At 36.6% G+C, this 18,700-nt stretch overlaps 1 long non-coding RNA gene and 1 pseudogene across 2 annotated transcripts; both read right to left on the bottom strand.

Annotated features, from left to right (window-relative positions):
- Positions 1-1,070: 1,070 nt before the first annotated feature.
- LOC147946967 (transcription factor MYC2 pseudogene) lies at positions 1,071-3,760 on the bottom strand (annotated as a pseudogene). The gene has a single exon (XR_015592976.1). The product of XR_015592976.1 is annotated as a transcription factor MYC2 pseudogene (transcript).
- A 7,893-nt stretch (positions 3,761-11,653) lies between these two features.
- On the bottom strand, positions 11,654-12,525 carry LOC147946966 (uncharacterized). Its single transcript, XR_015587034.1, has 2 exons — positions 12,069-12,525; positions 11,654-12,000 (listed from the first exon to the last, which is right to left on the bottom strand). It is a non-coding gene; the product is annotated as an uncharacterized LOC147946966 (long non-coding RNA).
- Positions 12,526-18,700: the final 6,175 nt, after the last annotated feature.

The following is an 18,700-nucleotide window of genomic DNA, read 5'->3' as shown; positions in this document are numbered from 1 at the left end:
ACAAGCAAATTCGATAAACTCATCAACACCCGCCGAATATTCTCTCGAGATATTGTTTATCCTTGGATCAATCCGGTTGTACATCCACTCTCTTGATCTAGAATTCCACATTTTTTTTTTCGTTCTCTCTATTTTTTTTCCTTACGCAAACCAAAGTTGCAAAGAGTGGGGGGGGGGGGGGGGAGCTTGGTATATATAGGCAAATATTTGTGACGCTTTTGTGACTAAATTGATGGGGTCGCACCACGAAATAGTTGAGTTAGGCTAACACAAGGTTGTAAAAATCGGTCATGGGGTTGTAGAAATTGGCCACGGCGGCTGAATAGGCGCTAGAAAGTGGTTAGCGGCGACGATTTTGGTCTACGCGGTGATGCTCATAAGTCCGAAAAAAGAACTCTCTAAAACTTCATTTTTTGGTTACAAATCGATATAGTAACCGTAGATTTGTTCCATTTTGATGAAAACGCCCAACAAAACAGAAAAAACACCAAAATATCATATTGAAACTCGCAGCAAGCACATGCGGCGCTTAGGGTTTGTAGAGAAGAAGATGAATCGTGTGTAAATTACGTTTTTGCCCATCTGTCAGTTTTTTTGCGTCTCAAAGTGGACGCAAACTATGACAGGTGAATATTTGTGACGATTTTGCGACTACATTTTGGGCGTCTCTAACATGAGGTGAGTTAGATACTAATATTTTCAACTTTTTCTAACTTTATTTTGCGATTGATTTGTGACGGAATAACAAAACTTTAACAGAGTTACAACTAAGTCTTATTTTGTGACGATTTAGCGACGGCATTTTGCAACTCCGTTCTTCCCGTCCCAAATTCGTCGCAAACTACGACCTTTTTTAGACCAGTCTTAAAAGCGTAGCAAAAGGGTCCACAATTTGCGACTATTCGCCGACTATCCAGTATCGTCGTTAATTTGCGACTAATTTGTCTTGTTATTGGTGCTGGTCGTTAATTGATCACAAATACGTTACAAAGTAATCGCTAATATTTGTGACTACAATTTTGGTCACAACCAATGGTCACATATCGCAGGTTTTTTTGTAGTGACTTGAGTATCATAAATCACAGTTTTGTCTTCTTGATCATAAGAACAATCACCTTGATGGGACTCTAGCTCCACCGTGTGTAAACTTAAGCGGACACAAGGCTTTAATTTCTTCTCCTCTACAAATGGTCCATGTGTTGAACCCCTAAGGTTGATATATGGTCAATAATGTCTCTCCCTCACGACTTAACTACTTACTTGCTTACGATTCGTTTCTCTCTATTTTTAAGTTCTTTCTTACCAAAAAAGAACTAAAATCTACAAAATTACTGAACCCGCTAAAACAAATTTAATTATGATTTGACCCCATAACTTTTCTAAACTCTCAAAACACACCCTTTTTAACCGATTTTTGAAATCAAACTAGCTCGGAGCTGTTCTTGCGTATAGATTCTAAATCCCATCTTCACCGTCGCTTGTTGAATCATCAGATCGTTAACCACCGACATGCTCGCGTGGTTCACCTCAAGCTCCAAATCCATCAACGCCGCCATCAACCTCGCCGCGGGATGATTCCTCTTACTAGATTCAACTCGAATCATCGCGTCCCAACCAATTATCTTGACTTCAATCTCCATCCCCACCGGTTTGATCGAAGAACACGTCGACGACGACACATCTCCACAACCAGCGCTAGCTTTTCTTCCGGCGAGCTCTAGTTTCACTTCCTCGAGCTGGTTCTTGATCTGTAGTTTCTCTGACTCTGTTTTCACCACCTTCGATTTGAGCTCGTTGATGTAAGCGATGGCGTCGCCGAGCAGTGAAGCTTTGTCCATCTTAGAAACGTTTGGTACGACCGCTCGTAACGCGTAGAAACGCTGGTTTAGCTTCTCGCGTCTTTGTCTCTCTGCTTCGACGTGATTGAGTGGCTCTTCTCTACCGTTCGCTGGCTTTCTCCCTCGTTTCTTGGGACGTTTCTCCATCGCTACTTCTTTCACGACGGAGGCTTCGAGATCAGAGTGATCTGATTCTCCGGTGGTTTTGTCTCCAAAGGATAGGACTTTGTTTTCGTTCGGTGACTTTTTTCTTTTGTTTTCGAGTTGTGTTTGACCCGAATAAGAACTCGGATCCGGGTTTCCGGAGCCCCGTTTACCGTCGTCGCCGAAGCTTAATATCTCGCCGGATCTTGGTTTCACCAAAGTGGAACTCGACGTCGAGAAGTTAAGTTCTCGGGAGAAATTGTTACTGAATTTCGGATTCTGGGTCTGAGAATGAACCGGACTTGGAGTCGGATCCGGGTTCGGGTTTTCAGTTATTGTGCTCGAGCTACCGTTTTCGAACTGTATAGACTTTGAAAAAAGCTGGGAGCTAGAACTCGGAGCTCCGTTACCCGGTTCGTTAGATCCAGGTGCTCCAATCGGGTCATTAATCCACATAGAGGGGTCGTTTTCGCCTTGATCCGGGTCAAGGTTCCAATTAAGACCCGATAAATCTCCAGCTCCGCCGTCGAAGTTGAATAGAACCCGAACCTTGTTAATAAGATCCGAACTCTGTCGGATCTGCTCCGTTGACCCGACTTCCACAACTCCGTTCGCCGAAGGAATACACGCAATAGTCTGCATCCCGAATACACCACCTTGCTTCGCCCGCTCACAACCCGACCCAGACAACTGATCCGACCCGGAAACCCAAACCGCGTTGCCCGTGGAAAACGCTCTGCCCGCCAAACCCGCGCCGCAAGCGAAGCTCTGAGTCATCGAAACCAAGAAAAACCACTCCGTATCCGTCACCTCCTCATCAACGGCGTCATCGGACGGAGCAACACCGCCGGAGATCAACGAATTAAGCTCACGCAACACCTTTTTACGGTACTCCTGATCCGCCGGAGTAGAAAACGGCGGCGAACTCGATCTCTGCCTCGGCTTTGCTTTATCCTCTTCACCTTTGTAATAACCATCTCCCCATCCGAGCACGGAGGCGCCGGAGAAATCGTAAGACGGCTGCCAGAAAATAGCGTAGGTCCAGCCTTCGTTTGTTCCTTCAATCAAAGCTTGCAAACGTTGCTGGAGTGTCTCCTGGTTGAATCCCGCCGGTGCCGGAATATCCATCGCTGTCGCCGGAGCTGACGTCGTCGCGGTCGTGGTTGTTGTCGTCGTCGTGGCCATTGGCCATAAGGTCGAGATATCGGAGGAGCTTATGAAAGCTTCCATCATAGAAGCGTTGTCGTCGGTGGTCCAAAGATTCATCGTTGGTTGTAGCCGGTAATCAGTCATTCCATAAACCGGTGACCGGTAAAAAACACGTTTTTATTGAGAGAGAGAGAGAGAGAGAGAGAGAGAGTGTTAGAGAGAGAGAGATGAGAAAGTCTTCGTAGTGGAGAGAAAAAGGAGTGCATCTGCGATTATTATATGTGTAACTGATCTTGAGGGTGAATAGGTCATTTTCATGTCGGGGATATTACGTGGAGTGTTGTGATTGGGTCACGTGGATGGTTGTAGTAGAGAGAGAGAAGCTTCGGTGAACTCACCATCCCGATTTAACCCCATCGGCTGTTGGATCGACGCGGTAAGAGTTAAGACCAGAAGTGAGTGAGATCGTACGGTTGCTGTTGGCACGTGTGATGCACGCTCTGTTGATGATTTTAACTGATTGCTTCTTTTATAACCCAAAAGAGTGAACTGTGGAGTCTGTGACTGTGAGTGCTTAGTGGAAATGCACTCTACAATACTTTTCAATAATACTTTACAATACTTTAGTTTTAAAATTATTTCTCGATTTTATTTTTTATTGTTTTCTATATGTCAATTTTTAGAATTCTATCCTACTTAGATTGGGGTTAATATTTTAAACACAAGGTCATATTTTTGAAAATAAATTGAGATATGAAGAATGTTTTATATATATTTTTGAAAAACACTAACTAAAAATTCTTCAGGGGTACCAGATCATCAAGTGTATAATTTGTAATCTCAATGATCAAAATACACACTACTTGTCCTAGTTTAATTATTTTTGAGATTTGCATATCTGTATAACGTAATCCGTTGCTAATTTATAAAACAAAAAATTGTGTTCTCTTTTATTATTTTTCTGTGTATGTATGTTTGTCATATGTCAAAAGGGTGAAATGCAAAGGGAGATCGAATCTCAATCTCCAAAAAATGATACTTGTCTCCTTAACTAATTAATTTGTTGACGAATACAAAACAAAATTACTAATTTATTTGACCAACGCTATATTATTAGCATTTAGCACATGCTTTACGAAAGGACGAAACTTTTTATATTATTTTTAGTTACATTCACATTTCACGATGAACACATGCTAACCGAGTTATATTGTATTATTTTATTTACAATATTAAAAGTTTAATCTTTAAAGTTGAACAATAATTCAAGGATTAGGTGAGTGAATAACATAAATCAATTGGCATCTTTTCATCCATGCATATATAAATCACAATAATACACCATGTCATCATGGTCCCATTTTTCCTAAGTCCTAATCCATCATTAAAAAAAAAAAAACAAACAACAAAATTAATATCAAAGAGATTATCTTTTAAAAATTCTTTCTTACGACGACATGATTCTTACTAACAAAAACCTTGACTTATTTTATTGGTACATCCGGTTTTGGTGAACTACGAATTCTTTTTTGCGAGTATGTATTTACACGAGGTTTAGGTTAAACGATTTGTGATAGGTTTAGGTTAAACGATTTGTGATATATGAATTCGTATGGGCCTTGGGGAACACTACCATGAAACATTAATGCATGCTAACGTATATAAGGAAAAAAGTGCATTACAACACCTAAGCGAAGCCTCCCTACAATTATTTGCTACGTACTTGGGACATCTAGGTTTCTTTTGTTGATTAAGTTCCTCTAAGCACAAAAAAATTCACTCCTAATTTTCATATATAAACTTACATAAAGTTTTCGATTCAGCTATTTTTATTAAGGGACTTTTAAATGGTTTTAAAATATGTATAACACAGATATTTCGATCATATAGAGTTGAAAACGTGCGATATGTGTGGTATACTTTTCAGTATATTAGTTGTACTTCCTTCGTTTCCCGCTAAAAGTTTTAAAAGTAAATTTTTCTTCTTCTTCTTAATGAGTTATATTGTATATATCCTAGCTTAAAATGGAGATCGAGTGCAGATGGAGAAATCCCACTAGTCACGCCTCAAACAAATTCAATCTTTTTTTAATTTGTTATGCTTTATGCTTATCTTCAATTAGCTGGCAATCGAATTATTTATTTTAAACCTTAGGTTACACCAAAATCATTTGATATATTTCAATAGTAACTGTTTCTCGTGAGTATTATTTTATAGTAAATTAACACTGGACTGGTTGTCTAACTTTTACATAACTCATAATTAAGCATCAACTCAAAACAAAACGTCAACTTGCGTATAATGGTAATCGAGATAATGTGAAGTTGATTTTTATTCTATTGGACGGCAGGTGGGACAGTTCATCAATTTATTTTTAACAATTCACATGGACCACGTGGTATTACTATGCTTCTCTGTCCTCTGTTTTTTTCGATCTTCTTTGTTTCCTTTCAAGATTTGATTCCCTTCAATTTCTTCTAGCAACAAGAATCTACCACCAATATGTCAATTACGTACATACGTAAATATTTGTCTACCTAGTAAATAAATGTCAATACATCATCCGTATTGAAATAGTTACCGTCGATCCGATTACGAAAAAAGAAGTCAGTATTAAGTTACCAACCTTACGATGTTAGTGCGCTTCTAGATAGTTACGAGTATAAGGTAATGGAGAATGTTGTGTACAATATATATACAGAGGTAAGTCTTAGAGGCTACGTTACAGTATATACACTTGACATATATGAGGATATTATCGTATCCTCTACATCCCCTCAAGATGGAGGGGTCTTGGACAGGCCAATCTTGGAAGATAATGTTGTGAACGGTGCACGAGCGAGGGGCTTGGTTAAGGCATCAGCAAGCAGATCCTTGGTAGAGACATGAGCAACCCGAAGTTCACCAGCAGTTATTTGATTTCGGATGAAATGGTAGTCGAGTGCGAAATGCTTCATGCGAGAATGGAATACGGGATTTGCACATAAATATGTTGCACCAACATTGTCGCAGTAGATAACCGGTGGTGTCGTTAGGTTGAACCCGAGTTCCTTAAGTAAGGAACATATCCATCTTACCTCCGCAGACGGATTTGCGACCGACCGATATTCTGCTTCGGTGGAAGACCGAGCGACCCCCTTTTGCTTTTCAGAGGACCATGAAACAGGGTTATGACCGATATAGACAATGTGAGCATGAGTGGATATGTATCATCTCTATCACCAGCCCAGTCAGAGTCAGAGAAGGCACGAACTGTGGGAATATTGCGGCGGTGGAAGAAGAGACCATGATCTGCAGTGCCTGCCAAATACCGTAGGAGCCGCTTAACCGCTTGCCAATGATCGGATGTTGGTTGATGCATGAAATGCGATAAACGATTGCCAGCGTAGGAGATATCGGGTCGAGTGAAAGCCAGGTACTGCAAGCTGCCGACAACAGACCGATACTCGGTAGGATCAGAGAAAGGGGTACCGGTTTGGAGCGTTAGTCGTGGGGACGTGGCCATTGGTGTTTTTACCGGTTTCGCATGAATCATGTTCGTGCGGGTAAGAAGGTCAAGAATATATCGCCGTTGGGTAAGATGAAGACCATGCGATGTTCGACGAGCTTAAAAACCAAGAAAGTAGTGAAGGTCTTCGGGATCTTTGATGCTAAAGCGGGTTGCGAGGGAGTCGAGTGTACGATGAAGGAGATCGTTGTTGTTGCTTGTCACGAGGATGTCGTCAACATATACCAGGAGATAGACAAAACCGGTGTCGTGATGGAGGATGAATAGCGAAGCATCAGCGAGGGAGTTGACAAAGCCGGTGGCCGTGAGAAAGTTTTTGAGTTCCTGGTACCATGCCCGCGGTGCCTGTTTCAAACCGTACAACGCCTTGTGGAGGCGACAAACATAATCAGGTCGGGAGGCATCGACGAAGCCCTCAGGCTGAGAAACATAAACCTCTTCGGTGAGGGTTCCTTGAAGGAATGCATTGTTGACGTATAGTTGTTTAATCGGTCAATCATAGTTGATAGCTGTTTGGAGAACAACACGGATCGTCGTAGCCTTGATGACGGGACTAAAGGTTTCAGAGTAGTCAATGCCTTTCTACAGATTGTAACCTTTGGCGACCAATCTCGCTTTGTGGCGGTGAATCGAGCCATCGGGTAAGTACTTGAGTTTGAAGATCCATTTGGTGTCGATGACATTTTGGTGCGGTGATGGAGGGACGAGAGACCAGGTGAAGTAGCGCACCTGAGAATTAAACTCGTCGGACATTGCACCCCTCCAATTTTCATCGGCAAGTGCTTGTTTGACAGTCCGTGGTTCGACTTCACAGGTGGAGATGGCTAGGGCATACTTGGAGTTGGGTTTGACAATCCCATCTTTTGCGCGGGTAGTCATTGGATGATAATTTTCTGGTGGAGGTGGAGGTGTTGGAGCGTCCGACGTGGAGGAAGAAGAAGGACTAAGACATGGGCCTGGAGTTGTGGATTCCGAAGTAGACGGGCTTGAACATGCAGAGGGAGCAGGTGATGGGCCTGGGCCTGGAGAAGGGGACCGAATTGGAGATGTCATGTCACCAGGATGGTCATTGGTGTGAGAGGAGTGTGACGGAGCATTGGAATGAGAGGCGGTTGGCGAGGTTGATGAGTGTTGCGGCATTGACAGAGAGGATATCGGTGATGGTGGTAACAGTATAAGGTGATTGCCAGAGACTGACGGTGAAGGATCTAAGATAGGGATCGAAGACAAGAACCCTACGAGTGGTGGTGAAGACATCAGAACAACAGAGAGCGGTGGAACCCAAGTCGCGATTGGCTCAGGGACGGCGGGCATTGCGGTTTGGGACGCGAATGGGAAACTGGTTTCAACGAATTGAACATGGCGATACACGTACAAGCGATTGGTGGTTTGATCAAGACAAAGGAAGGCACTTTGGGTGAGTGAGTAGCCGAGAAAAACACAAGGTGCGGAACATGGTTCAAGTTTGTGAGAGCGGTATGGCCGAAGCCATGGGAAGCATAGGCAGCCAAAATTTTTTAGTTTGGAATAGTTGGGATCACTGCCGAAAAGAATACGATATGGTGATGAAAGTGAAAGAACAGGAGTGGGTAGCCTATTGATGAGATAGACGGTTGTAGCGAACGCATAGGACCAACAGGTAGAGGGAATGTGAGCTTTGTGAAGAAGAGAGATACCTGTTTCGACAATATGGCGATGACGTCTCTCCGCAAGACCATTGTGTTCTGGCGTGTGCGGAGGAGTGGTCAGGTGAGTGATGCCAGCGTGGGAAAGAAAATCGCGAAGTGCAATAAACTCTCCACCATTGTCAGAAAACAAGGTGCCGATTTTTGTATGAAAATGATTTTCTGTTAAGGCTTTGAAACGAATGAAAGTTTCTTTGACATGTGACTTGAGTTTGAGTGGCTAAAACCAAGTATATCGGGTAAAATGATCGACAATAATGTGATAATGTTTGTATGAGTCGACAGAAAGGACTGGAGAAGTCCATAGATCTGTAAAGAGGTATTGGAGAGGACGAGTGGAAGTTATAGAGGTTTGAGAGAAAGCAAGTTTATGACTTTTATTGGAAAGACAATCAACGCAAGACAAAGTTTTTGGAAAAGAATCAGAAAGAGGCAAAGAAAATTTAGATATAATAGTTTTGAGTATAGGGGTAGAGGGATGCCCTATTCGTGAGTGCCAATCGGAGACTGAGGTTTTAACCGTCGGTGTTGCAAAAAATGTTGCCATATTTCCATTGGAGATCGGCCACTCGTAGAGCTGATCTTTAGTCCGTCCTTGGAGTAACGGGACCCCCGAGCTGAGATCCTTCACCTGAAAAGAAGCCGGAGAAAAACCCACAGAAACGTTATTATCATTACACAACCGATAAACAAAGATCAAATTCTTGTTAATGTCCGGAACATGAAGAACATTTTTAAGAGAGAGAGGTCGATTTGAAGAGGGAAGAGAGGTGGAACCCGTATTAGCAATGCTAAGGCTGGTGCCATCACCAATGAGAACCTCATCACCGCCATGGTAAGGTTGGTGGTGTGACAGGTGGGCTAGATCCGAGGTGATGTGATGAGTGGCACCGGAATCCATGATCCAAGGATTGGAGCTAGCGGCATGAGCAAGGTTAGCACGAGGCATCCAAGCAGTTGGTGGAGTGGGGAGGAGAGGACGTTGCGTGTGGTTGGACTGAAACTGCGGGCAGCGACGAGCAGAGTGTCCTTGGACGCCACAGATCTGGCATCGGCCGATATACGGGCGTGGAGAGCGGTTGGAGCCGCCGGTGGAGGGAGAGGACCAAGAAGATTGCTGTTGATGGTTACTGGAAGAGGAGGACTTGGAGACGGACTGGTTGCGGTTGTTGGTGTAGTTCGCCGTGATAGGAAACGAAGGAGAGGCTTTGGATGCAACAGCAAGAAGTTTGGCCTCATGATTGAGGAGCTTCTCGTGGAGTTCCGGAAGCGTTGGTGGAGTATCACGAGCTTCAGTCTGATCAATGATGGGTTTGTATTCTTCGGGGAGGCCACCGAGAATGAAGTCGATCTGGTCTTCATGACCTTCCGGTTTACCCAGATGAGCAAGCTTGTCGAACGCGATAGTGAGACCTTGAAAATACTCATCGATGGTGTGAGTACCTTTCTTCCAATTCTCCAGATGGTGTTTCAATTGTTTGACATGACTCCGACTGGGATTAGCATATCTGGTGGCCAATGTATCCCAGATCTCGGCAGCCGTGGAAGCTTTCGAGAGAAGGGGTTGAACGGAGGTGGAGATGGCGCCAAGGAGAGTGCTGTAGATAAGGTTATCTTAGTGCTTCCACACGGAGAAGGCTGGGTTCGGAGAGGTGACACCGGTCGTTGTGATGGTGGGATCTGGTTTGGGGTGAGCAGAGTTGAGAAATGGAACCAGATCATAACCATCGAGTAGAGCGTGGACCTGACGGCTCCACATGAGATAGTTAATGGTTGTGAGCTTTGTCACATTGGCCATGTTGATGTTAAGCACCGAGGTGGTGGTAACCGGCACAATATCAGTGGGTGCAGAGACCTCAGGGGGTTGAGTGTTGGTGGCTGAAGAAGACATTGGCGGTGGTGAGTAAGAAGAGAGGAGGAGAGACGGGAAAAAAAAAAAAAAAAAAAAAAAAAGATGAAAGAAGAGATTTGGTTAGGAGCGATATTGCTCTGATACCATATAAGGTAATGGAGAATGTTGTGTTTATTGAGATTGATAGAGTACAATATATATACAGAGGTAAGTCTTGGAGGCTACGTTTACAACATAAATATAGTATATACACTTGACATATATGAGGATATTATCGTATCCTCTACAACAAGTTATTGGGCATAATTTGGATCATGTCAAGGTAATTTATTGAATCAGCATAAATTTTTTTAATAAAGAATACAAATTCGAAGTAAAAGTAAATTTTTCTAGAGAGGTAGGGTATTTTCTTTGGACAACATAATCATTATTGTTATAACATATATTGTCTTCAAACTTATTTGGTTGTTTATATAATCATTTTTCCAGTGATAACATTATCATATGATTTTTACAGAAAGAAAATCATTTTTTTCAAAAATCTCTATAAAAAACAAATAACTCAAACCAACATAAAATATATATATATATACATATTTTATAAGGAAAAATTAAGCTAAGAATATATTTAAATTTTTATAATGATAAATATATCTTAATTCAGTTACTTACAATATTAACTATTAACTAAAATAAAAGTAAAAATAAGTAATTTGTGATGGAACTTAGTTGACTGATATTTTGGTTTTCTTTATGGATCAGACTTAAAATACTGTTTAGAATAATAATATAAGATTTTTGTTGTTTTCTTAAAGTAAAATAAATTTTCACTAAAAAAAGATACAAGAAAGAAAATCTGTAATCTTGTGTTTTTGCTAAGAGGATGTCATTCAAGTGGTTACATTATAGATATTAAAATGCTTAAAGTATACAATAAAATTTGAGCAAAATCAGAATTCTAAATTCTAATTTTTACAAGACTTTTAAATGCTTATCTTCTTTATCTTAAACTAAAATTAATTGTTAAAAATAGTCCGTATACCAACAAGTTCTAAACAAATTAAGAAAAAATTACAAACAACATACAAGCAAACACAACAAAATAGTAATAAAAAGGAAAAAAATCAACCCGCGGCGTAGCACGAGTATTATCCTAGTGGGTACATAAAAACGAAATTTCAATTTTAATTCTTCTGTGATGTCTAAATTGAAGGTTCAATGTACTTATGTAAATATACATTTTTTTTTTAATTTTAAGTATTTTATACCATGTTAGTTTTGTCGATAAAAGGATTATATAAAGTAACACATAAATTGGGTGATAAGTTTTGGAAATTAAGGGAGATATATTGAACTCGATATTTTAGGAGATTTTAAAGTATTCTGAAATCTCCTGTTATTTAATAGATGATTTTAAAAAATCATCTGAAATCTTATGTTATTGAATGTGAAATTTATAAAATCTACTGAACGAGATTCTAGGAGACTTTTCTAACATTTCTAGTTAAAAAATATGTCTTACAAAATACCACTTTAAATGGTGAAACTTTGATAAAAACATTTCTTCGACATCTATTCCAATTTTTTTTATAAGTGCAATTCTCTTTCTCTCTCTTCTCTCTTCTCTCTTTTTTTTTTAATCAAACCCTACTATAGATTATAATAATTAAAAGATTTTACAAAAGGGAAAAAATTTGACAGACAATAGAGAACAGAGAGCAGTTTTAGCAAGAGCATCTGCTTCTATATTGTTTAAACGTGGAACTCCTTTCAACTCCTTGAGGCATCCATTAGTCTAAAGCAGCTTGATAACTGATAAGAACCTGGGAATCAAAGCAGATCAATAAAGATCGGATTGGAAGTGACAGATCCATAAAAGATCAGTAAGAACCTGGGATGTCATAGAAAAAAAAACCCATCTATGATCGTCTCTACCGTCGCTCTCAGCCACCTCCGCAGCGGAGCTTCCGTCAACGGCGCCGGTCAAAACCTTCAGTTTACCATATACATAGTCATGGACATATGAGCTTTCTCATCATCATCTTTTGAAATGATCACTTGGAGGAGCTTGTAGAAAGTGATGACAACTGAAACAAGAGATCTACTTCTTTCCATAAAACATCAAATACAACATTCGAAGATGCTCTTTTGAAGAAAAAAAATATCATAATACCTAAAATTCAATAATCAAATCTTAACAAATTCCAAAACCCAAATCTCACCAAATCCTAAAATCACAAATTCAATAACCAAAATCTCCTAAAATTACACTCAAATCTCTCAAAATTCTAAAATATTAAAATCTCAGCAAATCTCCTAAAATATCAAGTTCAATACACTCTCTAAGTAATATCGTCTAAATGGGGAATATATTTGATGTTATAAACCCAAATAGAGAAACTGATCTAAAACAGATTTTTTTAATGCAATATATATCAAAAATTTAATTAGTTTATAGAAAAGTATTTTTAAAAATAAACATATGAAGTTAGTTTTTAACACTAAAATAATAATAAATAATTACGTAAGACTTGAGATTAATTTTTCTATCAATTTGAAACTTACGATAATTAAAAAAAAACACAGATATTTTTGCCAAATAATTTTTTCAAAAATAGTTTGATAACGAACATTGTCATCTTCCGAGGGTCTTATTACGGTGGCCCATAAAGAAAAAGACTGTGCATTTGTTTCCATTATATTTATAGCACGTTGTGAAAACTATTTGACACAATTTTATCTACTCCACACTTTTAAAGATTCCACTAAATTTTGATAAACTTTATTTCTTTCAAAGTCGACAATGAAGAATAATGTTATAATTATATAGTGGAGAATATTGTTTTAATTAAGAAAAACTAATTAGGTTAATATTAGTAGATAGCATAAATACGGAGTAAAATAAACAAAATACCACAACAATATTTTTTTTATAGCAAAATACCATAAAACCCGCATTGGAGTAAAAAGACACAATCACTATTTTTGTTTTAGTGTTAGATAGAAAGAGTGAAAGATTTGATGTGATTTTTTTAAAATAACATGTACTATTTATATTTTACATGTTATATTGAACTAAATAGCGTTAAATTGTAACCCAAACTGACAAATAATCTCGTTTTAATTGTAAAATCTAAACTCTAACTATCTCATATGTGAACCCAAACCGACATATAATATGTGAACCCAAACCGACATATAATTTCGTTCTAATTGTAAAATCTAAACCCTAACTATCTCATTTGTGAATCCAAACCGACATATAATTTCGTTCTAATTGTAAAATCTAAACCCTAAGCATCTCATTTGTGAACCCAAACCGACATATAATTTCGTTTTAATTGTAAAATCTAAACCCTAACCATTTGATTTGTGAACTCAAACCGACATATAATTTCGTTCTAAAAAAATGACATGATATTTAAACAAATAACATGTAATATATGTAATAAGTATAAGAGTAATTGTATATAAAGAGCAATGAGTATAAGAGAGAACACCCTATCACATCAATCGTAGTTACTTAATTCTTTTTTTATTTTTGTGGTATCCAGTGCATATTCTCAACTAATTAATTGAAAAAATGTTTTTCAGTCAAGTTCTTGCTTGGGTTAATCAACCATATATATAGAAGAAGTCCGTTCAGTGAACGCTTGGCCATGTTAGATACATTAGGATGTGATGCGACATCGGACATACCAAAAACTATTATCATTACGTTCATCTACCAAAAGATAGACTACAATTAGTATAATGCTCATTTATCATCTAAACTTGATCTGGCTAATGTTTAGATCAAATATTCTGTTAATAAAAATGCTACTTTCAAATTCGACTGGACAGATTATTTATCTTTTTGAAATGACGCTTCTAATATTAAACTAAGAAATGCTGAAAAGTTTCCAAAGATTAAGCAGGCGAAGAAACTACAAAAACAAATGAATAGGAAAAATAATGAACTGGAGGACCAACGCCGTACTCAAATGTATGTTCTAAGATTAATCCTTTGGCAGGTTATTTTCATAAATTGTTCATTGTTGCATAGCTTCATAATAATTTTGTTATATTTCTGCATAATTTCTTTTAGATTGAGCATTTCTGCATTGTTCAACACACTTTGTTTGAGATAGACACAATGCAGCGATACAAAAATGTGAGGATATTTTAAAAATATGTACAAAGTCTACTAACCATTTTTCTTAAGATATCCTAATTCTCATCATATGGATACTCGAATATTAATAGAGGTAATAGGGTTGCCCTCTAGAAGAAGTGTCTTTACTCTTCAATATTCATTGACTATATGACAAAAGCAAAAATCATTGACTATTCCATAACCAAAAAATTTCGCCGACCAACAAATTCGACCGTCCGGAAGATATACTGTAGTTCTGACCCAAAATATACAAATGACTATATACATATATAATTATCACTATTTTCCTAGCATTTATATTTTGTAATAGAAATATTACAAATTGCACACTAAAATTTTCTTTCAATGGTCTATAAAGTTAAGAAAAATCATTAACTATTCCATAACACCTTTTTCCTAGAGATATGTCCATTTCCTGGTTTCGTCGTCAGCTAGTCAAGATTTTTTCGTGGTCTATATTTGGCCAAATATGTTATCTCCTTTAATATATTGAGATGTTTGCCTTAGTTTATCATTTTATCTTATCTTGATCTTCCTTCCCAACAATTCTATTGTACAGCTTTTCCTAAGAAATCTACTAATTCATATACATAAATATATATAGTTCGTTTCTTTATACGTGTAAATATATATATTTTTAATATGACACAAAAAATATATATAGAAAACAAAGTTTTAAAGATTTTTCCTTTTACGGGAGTGTCTTTTCTGTATAAGGATTGTCCTCCCTATGTTTTCTTCTTTATATTGTTTTCTTCGTTAATACAGAGATTGCCGACAAAAATAAAGTTTAAAGAAATTAATTAACCGATAAATTTGCTAAATATAATGATTTTTTGTTATCATTATTTATTAAACCAAATAAGTAATCGTCGAACCAATCTATTATTTCTGTGGATTAAATCAGTGTATTAAATCAATAATTGCGTCAGTTAAGAATCGACTAATCAACAACCTCTACCGGTTATAAACGGTATTAGCAATTTCAAAAACTAGATTTATATGATTAACATATAAACAGTGGTACCTACGTACCAACCCATTCACAAAACCTATAAGACTAAAAAGGTTGGTCCCGGTTTCGGTAAAAAGAGAAGAGACTCCGTCTTAATTATTTCCACACAAATCTGATACCCTACTGGCCTACCATACCAATTCTCAGGCTTTAATATGATAATGTCTTATTCTTAACAGTGCTATTTAATGGATTTTTATTTTATTTTTGACATAATATATTACAAAACTTATTAATACACGTGATGAAGTTGTCATCCACATATGGTTCTGTCAGAAAGATTGGCCATTTTTACGTGTGACCCTTTTGTGGTAGGTGTCCACTCCTTCCTACGTTGACACTTCTGTATAGAGAAATATGTAGTGGAAACGAACAATATCAAAATCAATGAAGTCAACTGTCAAAAGAAGAACAGTAAATCAAATCTTATTAAAACATTATGTTACTAAGTTATAGATAAGATGTGTTTGTAAAATACATGTAGAGTAGATCGTAGGCTAGACAGTATGGTAGGGAACAAATTCATGATTTTAATGAGACGTTTTTAAAGAACATCTTGTTTCTCTCTTTAAAAGTTTCTACATATTTGAGTAAGAATTAGAATATATATATATATATATATATATATATCTTATTATATAAAACTTGGTTCTTAAAATTAGTAATTCACAAGATCGTGACATATGTTAGTTTTAACGATCAAAGATCAAAATTAAAAAACTCACCAAATCGTGACAATGTCAGTTTTAAAGATTAAATATACAAGTTAGTAATTCATCAGATCGTGACATGTGTCAATATTAATAATTAGAAATCACATATCAAAGTTAGTAACTCATTAGATCATGACAAGTATCAATTTTAACGATAAGAAATCACAGTTTTCAAATTTGGTAAAACGATGCATAAAATTATTGTAATCTTATTATATTAAAAAAAATTTGCGGAAAAGGATTGTAAATACACCCTTCTATATAAGCAAATAGATGATGACATATATTTTACCAAACAAAATAATTTTGAATAGCTTTGTTTTTTGGTAAATTTTTCTTCTTTGTTTTTATTAACCTTTTGTTTGACACATCATTGTTTTTGAACAAGTCTCAAAGGCAATTTGTTTGTTGTCTAATCGAAACAACTATATAAAAGGATTCCTAGATATTACCACGTGTTTTCGTTGTCGTTTCTTTGAATTTTGTTTCGTTTCTCAATTTCATAATGCATACTACGCAATCTTTAACTTTGAAGTATTAACAAAGTTTCTTATGCATAATAACTAAGATTTTTGGGATTAAAAATTTCTCACTAGTGTTATTATTATTTCTATTAATTTGCAGGACATGTAGCATAAAAAAAAATGAATACACAAATGCAAGATAACAACAAAGATTATATCACACTAGATCAACTAAACAGAAAGCGTTATTATCGTACGTCTTACAAGAAAGTGGGAAACAAGATTTTTTAAAAGGTTAAATATATAAGTTAGTAACTCATCAGATCGTGACACGTGTCAATATTAATAATTAGAAATCACTTATCAAAGTTAGTAATTCATCAGATCGTGACACATGTCAATTTTAACGATAAGAAATCACAGTTTATAAACTTGGTACAACGATGCATAAGATAATTGTAAACTTATTATATTAAAAAAAAACTTTGTTAATCTTAAAAGGAAAAGGATTGTAAATACACCCCTCTATATAAGCAAATAGATGATGATATATTTTTCACCAAAAAAAATAATTTTGATAGGTCATAGACATATTCTTCTAATTTCTCAAACTTGATTGGTAGGTCATAAACTTTTTTTTTGTTCAAACATAATTGTTACCATTCGTTCAATCTCAAAAGGAGATAAAGAGGAGAAGGTCACCAACCTAATGGTTGGATAAACTAGGCTAATCAAACACAATCCTACAACAAAAATAGATAGATTGGAAAAACATAAATCATTGTTGATAGATCCATAGGAGCTTGGATATAGAGGCTACATCATGGTATCTCAAAGAAACTTTCATGAATACATTGGAAAATTTAACATTAGTTACTATCAAAAGATTTTGTGATGTTGGAAAAATGTCATTAGTTTCATTGGTTGCTGGAGCAAGCCACTTTGAGATAGCTAAAAGACGTGAACATGTTCTCTCCGCACAAAAGGAGGGCGGAGCCGAGGTTCTCTCTATGGTGGAGGAGGTTGGACGCAAGGTTATCTCCCAAGGGATGAAGGTGGGGGGAGGTTGGAAGCAAAGTTATTTCCCAAGGGAGGAAGGCAGAGTGAAAGACGTTCTCTTCATGGTGAAGGAGGTTGGATGTAAGGTTCTTTCCATAAAGGAGGAGGGCAGAACCGAAATTCTCTCCATAAGTGTATTGTGATGTAATTTATTTTTTTATTCAAAATGTTTTTTGAGCCAACAATTTTAGTGATTAAAGAAACTATGCAAAAGTGAATGTAAAAATATATATAATAGTTGGCTTAATTTTTATATAGAGACATTTTTTAGGTGGTGGTAAATAATAATATCTTTGTAACATACAGTATAGCTAGGTTTAAAAAATACAATTTTAATGGTAACATACATAAAAGATTTGTATATGGATATAAATCAGTGTATTATAACAAAAAATATAAATAATATACAATAAATATTTATTAAATTTAAATTTATTTTTTTTACAAAATTTTAAATCTGCACATTAGACGGATCTTTGAGAGTTGGAGAGTTGACTATTTTTTTGTGTCCAACCAAAACGAAAATAGATTAAAAAGTTTCTATAAATTATTAGCTGGAAGATATACAAAGCTTCCATTTTGATTAAAAAGTTTCAAAATAGTTTAAAAAGTTTCCATTTCAAAGCTTCCATTTTGAATAAAGCTTCCATTTCTATAGATTAAAAAGTTTCCATTTCAAAGCTTCCATTTTGAACAAAGCTTCCATTTCTATAGATTAAAAAGTTTCTATTTTGATTATCAAATAGACGTTTATTGGGCCTCATTATATATATTGTCTCTATTCGTTTTCATTATGTTCCAAACTACGTAATTAAGGCCAAGCCCATTAGATTTGGTGTCGAATAAGAAGCAATCAAGAGGTGAAACAAAGTACCGTATGCCACACAAATACAACCAGAAGTATACAAGTCTGATTTCTCAAATTTATCAAGATTGTAAGTCAAAATTCACTTATTTATCTCTCTCTCTCTCTCTCTCTCTCTTTTTCATATTTAAAAATCATCTTATTACTACAAACTTGCTTAGGATTTGTGAAAATAAATAAACAAAAACAGTTTTAGGGTTTGTGACTTGCGACAATGAGCTTCCCTTTTTCGAAGAGAGTTAGTGGGAGGA

The sequence above is a fragment of the Camelina sativa genome, chromosome 3, assembly GCF_030686135.1.
Source record: "Camelina sativa cultivar CO46 ecotype springtype chromosome 3, ASM3068613v1".
In the NCBI taxonomy this organism is placed as follows: domain Eukaryota; kingdom Viridiplantae; phylum Streptophyta; class Magnoliopsida; order Brassicales; family Brassicaceae; genus Camelina; species Camelina sativa.
This window is presented reverse-complemented; position numbering and strand designations above follow the sequence as displayed.